Source organism: Gossypium hirsutum, chromosome A13 (assembly GCF_007990345.1).
Source record: "Gossypium hirsutum isolate 1008001.06 chromosome A13, Gossypium_hirsutum_v2.1, whole genome shotgun sequence".
Classification (NCBI taxonomy): domain Eukaryota; kingdom Viridiplantae; phylum Streptophyta; class Magnoliopsida; order Malvales; family Malvaceae; genus Gossypium; species Gossypium hirsutum.
The window spans coordinates 104,660,799-104,673,338 of NC_053436.1; the positions used below are offsets into that span (position 1 = coordinate 104,660,799).

At 36.8% G+C, this 12,540-nt stretch overlaps 1 long non-coding RNA gene across 3 annotated transcripts; it reads right to left on the bottom strand.

The window, feature by feature from the left end:
- Positions 1–2,848: 2,848 nt before the first annotated feature.
- LOC121212553 (uncharacterized) lies at positions 2,849–12,540 on the bottom strand. 3 transcript variants are annotated; one of them, XR_005907851.1, is made up of 4 exons: positions 11,951–12,540; positions 11,737–11,799; positions 11,307–11,654; positions 2,849–3,137 (listed from the first exon to the last, which is right to left on the bottom strand). It is a non-coding gene; the product is annotated as an uncharacterized lncRNA (long non-coding RNA). The 3 variants fall into 3 exon arrangements; XR_005907852.1 differs by lacking the exon at positions 2,849–3,137 and adding an exon at positions 9,686–10,465; XR_005907850.1 differs by lacking the exon at positions 2,849–3,137 and having other exon boundaries at positions 11,283–11,654.

Below are 12,540 nucleotides of genomic sequence, written 5' to 3' on the forward strand. Positions count from 1 at the left end.
CCTGATTTGCAATTGAAACTACTAAACCATTGTTTTCCGCTTACTAATTTGATGAGTTCATCCTTCTTAGGAAGGTAATAACCATCATCAATTGTTTCTTTGTTTAACGCCTTGTAATTTATTACCATGCGTTTTTTATTTCGTTTTTTCTCAGCATGATTCTCTACGAGAAATGCTGGGCTGCTATGTGGGCTTTTACTGGGCCTGATTAGATTCATTTCCAGTAATTCCTTTATTTGTTTGTTAAACTCGATTCTATCAAATCAGGTTTTTGGCAAATACCACTTGAAGAGGAAACAAAGAAGCTAACAGCTTTTAGTTGCCCTTCAGGACACTTCGAATGGAATGTACTTCCATTTGGATTAAAACAAGCTCCAGCTATTTTTCAAAGAAAAATGGACGATGCCTTGGAGTTAAAAAACATTACGAATAGAGAAGAACAATTTGTTAGCGTTTACGTTGATATAATTGTTTATTCTAAAACTAAGGAACAGCATGATAATCATCTGCTCCAAGTGCTTCTTAGATGCAAGAAAAATGGCATAGTTCTTAGCACTAAGAAAACACAACTTTAAGATCAACTTTTTAGGTCTTGAAATAACAGAGGGTAGCCATAAACTACAACCTCACATTCTTACACACTTGCATGAATTCCTTGACAGAATTCTTAACAAGAAACAATTACAAAGATTTCTTGGATGCCTTACTTATGCTGAAGGTTATATCAAGAAATTAGCTGAAATAAGAAAGCCTCTTCAAAAGAAGCTTAAAAAAGATAATAATTGGTATTGGGATGATGAAGATACCGAATATGTAAGAAAAATAAAATTAAAACTAAAACAGTTTCCAACATTGTATCAGCCTAAAGACGATGATCCTATGATCCTCGAAACTGATGCATCTAATGAAACATGGTCAGGTGTTTTAAAAGCAGAAACTAAAAATAAACAAGAAAAGCTATGTCGATATACTTTAGGATCCTTTAAAGGAGCTGAATTAAATTATCATAGCAATAAAAAGGAATGGTTAGCTGTCAAGTGAGCTATTTCTAAATTTAGAATATATCTCTTACCAAAATGCTTCACTGTGAGAACAGATAATAAGCAATTTGGACCGTTTATTAGAAATAATATAACGGGAGATTATAAACAAGGTCGACTATTGGATGGCAGCAATGGTTTGGCTATTATAAGTTCAATATTGAACATATTAAAGGTGAAAATAATCACCTAGCAGACACCTTAACCAGAGAAATGTCTCAAATAAAGGTTTAGGTACCCAAGGAGGTGGCAACAAGCAAGGAGTTGCAGCAGCAGGAACAGGATTTGTCTCACTCGGCAAACCAGTAGCAGTTGGAGGAGCTGAAGCATCCAACAAAGGAAAAGCTGTAGCAGTGGAAATCACCAAACAACAAAGAATGATGAATTACTACGAGCTAAAGCTGAAGGAGTTAAAGCTACAAGAGGAGCTTCAACAAGTACAGCAGCAGCTTAAAGAATTGGAACAACCAGAGTTCCAAAAACCAACAATGCGGGATATCATAGCACAACAGCAATCAGCCAAAGGCGAAGAGGTTGCGAAACAGCTAGTCCTAGCACCAGAACAACCAAAGCCCAAGCAGGCTTGGTACGTGGTCATGAGTGGCCCGAAAGCAGGAGTATTCTCCGAAGCAGAAGCAGGGCTTATCAACGATCAGCCCAAGGAAAATATCAGAAAAGCCCAAACCAAGTTTGAGGCTGAATTAATTATGAAGACTATCAGGGCTCAATCCGAGAAGCAGAAGAAGCCCATGAAGTTTGAAATGCCTAACATCAAGCCCATTTCAGGAGGCCCATTGCTAGTAGGCTATGACCAGTTCTCCTATGAGGATTGGAAAAATTATTATTTACTTGGTGAAGGAAGTAACAGCCCAGTTACTTTCATAAGAAAAGATGGACTCAAGAGAGGAATAGCAAGCCTAGAGGCGAAACTACCTCTGAAAATCCAGTTGATGTATTTCGGGTTAGCAGGCACCATCTACATCACCAATCAAGAACAACTGGGATTTCTCCCAGAAGGAGCAGAGAAGGCAGTTCTTAAGTTCATAAAAATTGTTAAAATGGACTTGACCAAGGGACTATTTCTCAAGTTCCAAAGCAGCATCCCAGATTGGGGAGGAGTAAATTACTATCGACCAATCCATATTATTAAAATTGGGTCTTACAATCCTAATTTTGATATAAAAGATGATCAAATCACACCAGAGGTGGACATCTACAGCGAAAACACAGTTGTAGCAGCCAGGTGTTTAAACATCATCAACATTATGGAAGAAATTGATAGAATTAAAGTCTTAAAGAAATTTAAGATTAATTATATGAGCTCCGACATAATAATCTACAGCGGTTGTAGCAAAGAAGCTGTAGAAAAAGAAATAAAAATGTTAGATAAATGGTTAGATAAGATCACCAACCTGGAGATTCCTATTAGCCAGAGGACGAAGCAGATGCTAACAGACATTATGAAGGCCCCACAACCCAAAAGTAGTGGACCAGAAAAAAGAAGAGTGGAAAACAAGTGTCATCAAGAAGCGGTGCCGACACGCAAGTGGCCGACAACGACAAAAGGGACAACACATCCACCAGCAATAAAGGAGTGGCAGACGCATCAGCCAGCCTAAAAGTAAAGATTCCTAGCAACGTGGCAGACGCTCGTGGTGCCGACAGCTCAGGAAAGGATAAGAAGTGAAGACTTAGGTCAACATAGTCGTCACAATGTAATAATAGAGGGATGGTGTAACCTCTATAAAAACCATATGAATGTATGAAGTTAGGGGAGTCCCGGTAGAGGAGTCCAAAGGAGAGTGGAGTTTGTGAGGGAGCAAAGCTCAATTACGAAAAAGTCAGTCTAGAGTCATCTAGGAGAAACTTCAAAAATCTCCTCACGGGAAAAAATTGTAACAAGATACTTTTTAGTATCAAAATATTAATAAAAAGAAATATAGCTTAGCTATATTTTTCTAAACACTTAGCAATTCTTCAAGAGTCTCCCTGAGACCATATAGTTCCGTTATTCTGGACGCTGTCGATGAGCAGGTACTAAGCCCTCAGGCGGAGGCAATAAATCCAGGCGATCAATCCGGCGTGAATAAAAGAAAGCTGTGGTGGGCAACCAGTGAAGAAAACATTAAGAAGATGAAGCAAAACCAAGGAGGTAACCAAGGTATAATCATTATAAACATGCAGTGCATGAATCAAGATAAACTATCTCAGACACAGACCGAAATGTCTTGTCAAACTTCTATCTACCTTCTTTTGAATTGGTTGATATAAGTTAAATCATGAATAATAATAATGAATTAGAAAATCTAAGATATAGGTTTGAACAACAGAATTTTAGGAGAAATAATACACCACAAGAGCAAGAGCATAAGCTAGCTTTTGAAATAATAAATGAAACTATAGAAAAAACTTTTGAACAGATTTTTCTAAAGTTATCAGAATTAGAGGTTAAAATCTCTAAAATAGAGAGAGATCTCTATGAACATCTAGAAAACTTTCCAGAAAATAATAATGATGAATATGAACATCATAGTTTAGATTCAGAAATTGAAGCTGAACTTGTTCATAGGTGGGAAAACTTTTAATAACTCATTAATTTAAGATTAATTGAGCAAAAATAACATCAACTTACTAGATTTATTCTAGATAAGCATATAGGTCTCATCCTATTCAAAAAACTAACGCGAGCGTTAGAAATTGGTATCAGAGCAAGGTTAAAAATCCTAATAACAAGATTAAAAATCTTAATAATTAAGAAAACTTAATTAAAAATCTTAATAAAAGATTTAAGATTCAAAGTATATAGGCTGAAAACCTAACGGGTTGCCAAATATCTCACAGAAAGATATTTAGGATCCTCCCTAGGTATAACAACGCCAAGTATGGAGAATCAAGAATTAAAAATGAATTAAAACTTATTAAAGAAACATTATCTTTAATAATGATTCAAAATAATAAAAATCAAGAGTTGTTGGAAAAACTTCAACAAACTCAAAATATAATAGCATCAGGAACACTAATGCTAAATGAAGAACAAAATCAAAAGATTGATAATCAATTTGAGCAACTTAAATTGATAATTAAACCTTTTGAAGAAAAATTAATAATGTTATCAAATGAATCTTTAAAAATCATTAAAAGATTTTAAAAGATAAGAGATAACAAAAACAGGATTATATGGGGATTAATTATATTAATTTCTATAATAATCTACATGATAATAAAAAGAAATTAGGATTAATAATCCAATTTCAACCAAAATACATTTACACTAAGTGTCTTTTAAGATACCTACAAGGTATATTTAATTGTTGGACAAACAATAAAATAGAACCTTGTAAAGAACCAGCAAAAAATTGCTTGGAATATAATTATAGGTTCCACCATCAAGGCGGAAATCTAAATTATAATTATAACTTTGGCTATCAAAGTAATCCTGAGATTACTTGTGATTTCAAACATTTGAATTCACTAGCTAATGAAATAGCAGATCTGAAAAGATCTACTAATAAAACTGATAAACAACTTTTAGAAGCTTTAACTTATCTAAAAGAAATATCAGATAAAACAAATAAAAATCAATACATCTCTTATAATGAAATAAGCAAATTATTTCAAAAATTAGAGATAAACATTGATAAAGTGTTGGAAACACTTAATAAAAATATTAATCAGGAATTTAATAAGTTGGTAGATCAAAACCAAAAAGATCTCCAAGAAATTAAAGAAATGATTAATAAAAACAATCTCTATAAACAAGACTTAGAAGAGATAAAGAAAAGATTAAAAGCCATAGAAGAAAAACTATGACTAATAATCAAGATAATAATAATAACACTGATGAAATTAGTGTTAAAAACATTCTAAGTTATACTTCAAATGGAATTTGCAATGGAGTGGGTGACATTAATCATGAAATGCATCTCTATAGTCTCTTATTTAGTGAATATCAATGGGAGAAGAAATGTTTTTAAGCTCACTAGAAGGTTTCGTCAAGGTGACCCGCTTAGCCCTTTTCTTTTTCTAATATGCAGTGAGAGACTCTCATCTTTAATAAGAATTGCAATAGCTGAGGGATTGGTGAAGGGAGTGAGGGCTAGTAGAAGAGGACCAGAAATATCACACTTGCTATTTACAGATGACTGTATACTTTTTGGTGAAGCGACAAATAGAGGGGCAAGATTTTTAAAAGAAAATTTGAAAGAATATGAACAGTGCTCAGGTCAATGCATGAATTTTAGCAAATCGACAATTTTCTATAGCTCAAATACAACAGAAAGAGACAGAAGAAATCTCGAGTTTACTAGGTGTGAGATGCTCCACAAATTTGGAAAATAATCTAGGACTCCTTAATGTTGTAGGCAGGCAAAAGAAGGAAGCTTTTAAGAATCTTAAACATAAAGTTAAGTCGAGAATTGAAAGTTGGAGTACAAGGCTACTGTCACAAGGGGGAAAAGAGGTCTTTATAAAATCTGTTCTTCAAGCAATTCCAACTTATGTTATGTCATGTTTCCTCCTACCAAAATCGTTATGTGTAGGGTTAGAAAATATTTTCGCTAAATTCTGGTGGTAAAAAGGATAGAGAAGGAAATGGGTACACTGGTGTCAATGGAAATTTATGTGTCGATCAAAAGAGGAGGGGGAATGGGCTTTAGAAATTTGGCGCAATTCAATATTTCATTAGTAGTTAAACAAGGGTGGAGGATTACTAATCAGGATTCTTTGGTTACGCAAGTCTTTAAAGCAAAATATTTCCCGAATGAACACTTTTTTAAATTCTTAAGGGGAAAACCAGTTCTTATATATGGAAAAGCATATGGGCAGGGAAGGGTATTATTAGAATATATCCCATACCTTGCCCATACCTTTCCCATACCTACCCATACCTTGGAAAGGTCAAAGTTATGGGCACCAAATATTTATTTAGTGTTGGGCATGGGATAATAGCAATTTTTGGTCCCTAAGTGAATAGGGACTTTGCAAGGTGGCCCTTGAATCTCAACTATAAATAGGCCAACCATTGCTCATTCTCATCATCCCACATTTGCCATTCTCTACTTAAGGCATTGTTCTCTCTCCCTATTTGTAAAGATTCACTTGTATTTTGGAGTGAAATATATTTGGTAGTGCCCGAGGACGTAGGCAAGATTTGCCAAACCTCGTTAAAATTTTGGAGTTCTTTACTATTTAATGTTCATATTTTGTGAGTGTGATTGTAGTGATTTATTGTGCTATTAAATTACGATAGAGGGATATTCTGGCTAGGAAAGACTTGGTACTTAAGTGATCCTCGTGATTCACCTCTCTTTCCTGGGAATTGAACTTAGTGTGATTTTTTAGTACAATAATTTTACTCTTTCACACGCTTCCGCGCAACAATTGGTATCAGAGCCAGGTTCGTACTTGGGGAATACGACCGTTTACGGTACTATTCACGTATACGACACTATTCACGTATACGGTACTATTCACGTATACGGTACTGTTCACGTATACAGTAGTTGGGATTGAGGAGAAAAATGGCAGCAGCATCGTCATCAGCAAGGACTACTGTGACAAATGCAAAATTTGAAGTAGATAAATTTGACGGTACCAATAATTTTGGTATGTGGCAATGTGAGATCCTGGATGTCTTATGTCAGCAAGAGCTAGATATAGCCCTTGAAGAAAAACCTGACAAAATGGATGACAAGGAGTGGGCCAAGATCAATAGACAGGCGTGTGGTACAATCCGCCTATGTTTGGCCAAAGAGCAGAAGTACTCTGTCATGAGGGAGACATCAGCGAAGAAGTTATGGGATACACTGGAAGAAAAGTTTCTAACGAAAAGTCTTGAAAATAGGCTTTATATGAAAAAGAAACTTTATCGATTCACGTATGCACCCGGTATGTCGATGAATGACCATGTGAACTCATTCAATAAAATTTTAGCAGACTTGCTAAATTTGGATGAGAAATTTGAAGATGAAGACAAGGCATTATTGTTGTTGAATTCCCTTCCTGATGAATATGATCATCTTACCACCACATTGCTTCATGGGAAGGACACGATCACATTTGATGCAGTCTGTAGTGCGTTGTATAGATCTGAGACTCGAAAGAAAGATAAAAGAGATCACAGAGATACAACCGCAGAAGTCTTAACAGTAAGAGGTCGTTCACATAGCAGCAAATCTGGTAGAAGGGGAAAGTCCAAAGGGAGACCCTCCAAAGATGAATGTGCCTTTTGCCGTGAAAAAGGGCATTGGAAAAAGAATTGTCCTAAGCTACAAAAGGGCAAGGCTATTTCTAATGCATGTGTAGCGGAGCATGATGAGGAGTCAGACTTTACCTTGGTTGGCATGGCAATGGCATGTCAAACGGATGAGTGGATTTTGGATTCAGGATGTACTTACCATATGTGTCCTAATAAGGACTGGTTTTCTAGTCTTAAAGAGCTAGAAGGTGGGCTTGTTCTTATGGGCAATGATAGTGCTTGTAAGACAATGGGAGTGGGTACAATCCAATTGAAGAATCACGACGGCTCAATCCAAGTCTTGACAGATGTTCGCTACGTACCTAGCCTGAAGAAAAATCTCATCTCATTAGGTGCCCTAGAATCTAAAGGGCTCACAATCACTTTGAGAGATGGATTACTAAAAGTAGTAGCTGGGCAACTGACAGTGATGAAAGGCACAAGAAGAAATAACTTGTATTTTTTAAATGGAAGTACAGTTATTGGATCAACATCAACAGTTTCTACAAAAGATGTAGATTCAGAGGCTACCAGATTATGGCATATGCGATTGGGACATGCTGGTGAAAAAGCTTTGCAGACATTGGTGAAGCAAGGCTTATTGAAAGGTGCAAATTCTTGCAAAATGGAATTCTGTGAACATTGTGTTCTGGGCAAGCAGAAGAGGGTAAAATTTGGTCCAGCAATTCACAATACGAAAGGAATTCTGGACTACGTTCACAGTGATGTGTGGGGACCTACCAAAGTAGCTTCTTTGGGAGGTATGCACTATTTTGTTACTTTTGTTGATGATTATTCAAGAAAAGTATGGGTGTATCTAATGAAAAGAAAAAGTGAAGTTTTGGATGCATTTCTGAAATGGAAGAAGATGGTGGAGACTCAGACTGGTCGAAAGGTCAAACGACTTCGATCAGATAATGGTACTGAGTACAAAAACGATCCATTTCTACAAGTATGCCAAGATGAGGGCATTGTGCGACACTTCACTGTTCGGGATACACCACAGCAAAATGGGGTGGCAGAACGAATGAATCGAACTATACTGGAGAAAGTTCGATGTATGTTGTCCAATGCTGGATTGGGCAAAGAATTTTGGGCTGAGGCAGTTACATATGCGTGCCATCTAATTAACCGTTTGCCATCAGCTGCAATAAATGGAAAAACTCCTATGGAGATGTGGACTGGTAAATCTGCTACTGATTATGATTCTTTGCATGTATTTGGTTCTACTGCATATTATCATGTAAAAGAATCTAAGTTAGACCCAAGAGCAAAGAAAGCATTATTCTTGGGTATAACTGATGGAGTAAAAGGATATCGTCTCTGGTGTCCTGATACAAGGAAGATTGTTTTCAGTAGAGATGTGACTTTTGATGAATCAACCATGTTAAAGTACAAGGATTCACAAAAGGATGGCAAAACCAGTAGTACTTTGCAGCAGGTGGAGTTTGAAAAGGTTAACGATGATCCAGCTAATATTGAAGGGACAAATGATGAAGAGGTTCCTACCCAAGAACCTCTACAGCAACAAGATTCAATTGCATATAGGAGGCCAAGAAGAGAGATTCGTAAGCCTGCTCGCTTTGATGATATAGTGGCCTATGCACTTCCAATTGCAGATGATGATGTTCCTTCTACTTACACAGAAGCAATAAGTAACCCTGATGGTGTAAAGTGGAAGCAAGCAATGAATGAAGAAATGCAGTCTCTTCATAAAAATAAGACCTGGGAGTTGGTGACACTACCCAAGGGAAAGAAGGCAATTGGATGCAAATGGGTATATGCAAAGAAGGAAGGATTTCCTGATAAAATTGAAATTCAATACAAGGCTAGATTAGTAGCAAAGGGTTACGCTCAGAAAGAAGGAATAGACTACAATGAAGTGTTTTCTCCAGTTGTGAAGCATTCGTCTATTCGGATTTTGCTAGCCTTGGTTGCGCAATATGATCTTGAACTAGTTCAGGTTGATGTGAAGACCGCGTTTTTACACGGTGATTTGGAAGAGGAAATCTATATGACTCAGCCAGATGGATTCAAGGTTGCTGGAAAAGAAAATTGGGTTTGCAAACTGACAAAGTCGCTTTATGGATTGAAGCAATCTCCGAGGCAGTGGTACAAGCGATTTGATCAGTTCATGAAAGGGCAAAGGTACACAAGAAGTAAATTTGATCATTGTGTGTATTTTCAGAAGCTACAAGAAGGAACTTTCATATACTTGCTCTTATATGTTGATGATATGCTAATAGCATCTAAGAGCAAAGTTGAGATTGAAAGATTGAAGACTCAACTCAATCTCGAGTTTGAGATGAAAGATCTAGGAGAAGCTAAAAAGATTCTCGGCATGGAAATATGGAGAGATAGAGCTCATGATAGAGTTAGCTTGTCTCAGAAGCAGTATTTGAAAAAGGTACTACAGTAGTTTGGCATGAACGAGCAGACAAAACCTGTAAGTACCCCGTTGGCTTCTCATTTCAAGCTTTCTGCACAACTATCTCCTTCGACGAATACGGAACGAGAATACATGTTGCAAGTTCCGTATTCTAATGCAGTGGGTAGCTTGATGTATGCAATGGTGTGTACAAGACCCGACATTTCACATGCAGTTAGTATAGTGAGCAGGTATATGCATAATCCTGGAAAAGGACATTGGCAAGCTGTGAAATGGATTCTACGGTATATTCAGAAGACCGTAGATGTTGGATTACTGTTCAAGCAGGATAATACACTTGGTAAAGGTGTTATTGGGTACGTTGATTCTGACTATGCCGGTGATTTGGACAAGCGAAGATCAACCACCGGTTATGTGTTTACACTTGCTGGAGGACCAATAAGTTGGAAGTCTCAACTACAGTCTACAGTTGCGTTGTCAACCATAGAAGCCGAGTACATGGCTGTAACAGAGGCTGTAAAGGAGGCTATTTGGTTACAAGGTATGGCTAAAACCTTGGGGTTGGTTCAGGAGCATATTAACGTGTATTGTGATAGTCAAAGTGCTATTCATTTAGAAAAGAATCAAGTCTATCATGCACGTACAAAACATATCGACGTACGATTCCATTTTGTGCGGGAAATTATTGAAGAGGGGAAAATTTGTCTTCAGAAGATCAAGACTGCAGATAATCCCGCAGATATGATGACCAAGGTGGTAACAGCAACCAAGTTCGAACATTGTTTGAACTTGATCAATATCCTGCAAGTTTAACAGTCGAAGAAGGCACTATCAAGTATTGTTGTCAAAGGCAAAAAGAATTGTGTGAAGATAAGATTATCCTAATCAAAACTTCAAGGTGGAGATTATTAGAATATATCCCATACCTTGCCCATACCTTTCCCATACCTACCCATACCTTGGAAAGGTCAAAGTTATGAGCACCAAATATTTATTTAGTGTTGGGCATGGGATAATAGCAATTTTTGGTCCCTAAGTGAATAGGGACTTTGCAAGGTGGCCCTTGAATCTCAACTATAAATAGGCCACCCATTGCTCATTCTCATCATCCCACATTTGCCATTCTCTACTTAAGGTATTATTCTCTCTCCCTATTTGTAAAGTTTCACTTGTATTTTGGAGTGAAATATATTTGGTAGTGCCCGAGGACGTAGGCAAGATTTGCCGAACCTCGTTAAAATTTTGGTGTTCTTTACTATTTAATGTTCATATTTTGTGAGTGTGATTGTAGTGATTTATTGTGCTATTAAATTACGATAGAGGGATATTCTGGCTAGGAAAGACTTGGTACTTAAGTGATCCTCGTGATTCACCTCTCTTTCCTGGGAATTGAACTTAGTATGATTTTTTAGTACAATAATTTTACTCTTTCACACGCTTCCGCGCAACAGGTATTTTGGAAAAAAGGAATATGTTGGAGGGTTGGTACAAGTACAAATATTTCTATCAATGTTGATGCTTGGATTCCAGATGCTGTTAATTTTAAATTATCTTCAGTTGTTAATTCTATGTGTGATGTCAAGGTTAGTGAGTTGATCGACAGTAATGAGAGAACATGGAAAAGAGAACTTATAAACAATACCTTTTCAGAGGAAGATGCTGGAAAAATCCGGATACCTTTAGCACGCAAACCTCATGATGATTTCCTTACCTGGAGAGGCTAGTTTCCGGTCCGCAGTACCTATAAACTATTACAAACTTTTGATGAAATTCCTAGAGCTTACGCTTTACAAACTGACTACAGGAATTTTTACAAAAAAAACTCTGGCTCCTAAATCTACCAAATAAAATCAAGGTTACAGTATAGAGAATTTCATGGAACTATTTGCCGACGAGGGTTAATATGCAGCACCGAAAGCTTGTCAGTAGTACAAGCTGCCTTCGATGTGGAGAAAGAGTTGAAACAATCGACCATATTTTCGCGAATATCCTGTCACAGTGAAAGTTTGGACACTATTAAAAATTCAGAATATTATTTTGGATCCTAACATGGATTTTTTATAGTGGATTACCTGAATCTTTGATCAGCTTACTTTATACCAGAGCCGCCTCTTTTGTTGTGGACTTTGGGCTATCTAGGGAGAGAGAAACAGAAGAGTACATGAGCAGAAAAACATTACATGTTAGGAAATAGTAGATTTCACAACAACTATATGGCTGAACTAAATGGTTTAGAAATGAGAAATCCAGTAAAGGGGAAGGAGATAAGAAGATGGAGTTACCCACCTAGAGAGTTCGTAAAAATTAATTTTGATGGTGCGTATGATTCAAATCACCACCAATCTGCCTCAGGGATTGTTGTCAGAAACGAAGAAGGGGTTGTCTTACTTTCCTGCTCAGAGATCCATCACGGGGTAACTTCCGCATTTGCAGCTGAAGCAATCGCGTGTAGGAAAGCGGTCCTAGTAGGAGTGGAACAGGAATGGCCGAAGGTTGTAATAGAAGGAGACTCCCTCACAATAATCAATAAATGTGCAATAAAAAGTCAAGATCGTTCACATATTAGAGCATATATATACGATATTCAACAGAAACTAAACAGACCTAGAAGTTTCATATTCAAACATGTACTAAGATCTGCAAATGCCCTTGCACATATATTGGCAATGGAAACAAAGGATTGACTGGAGATGAGAACCAGATTGAGAATGGAGGGGGAAGAAGAGAAATGAGAGGAAAGTAAAGAAAAGTAGAAGGATCAGTTTTTTGAAAGAACAAACTTTCCTAAAAAACTAAACCATCAAAATAAAAAATTTAAAATGATACTCAGATGACAAGACGGTTTTCAGTATTTTCTGACTGGGCATTAATTATGC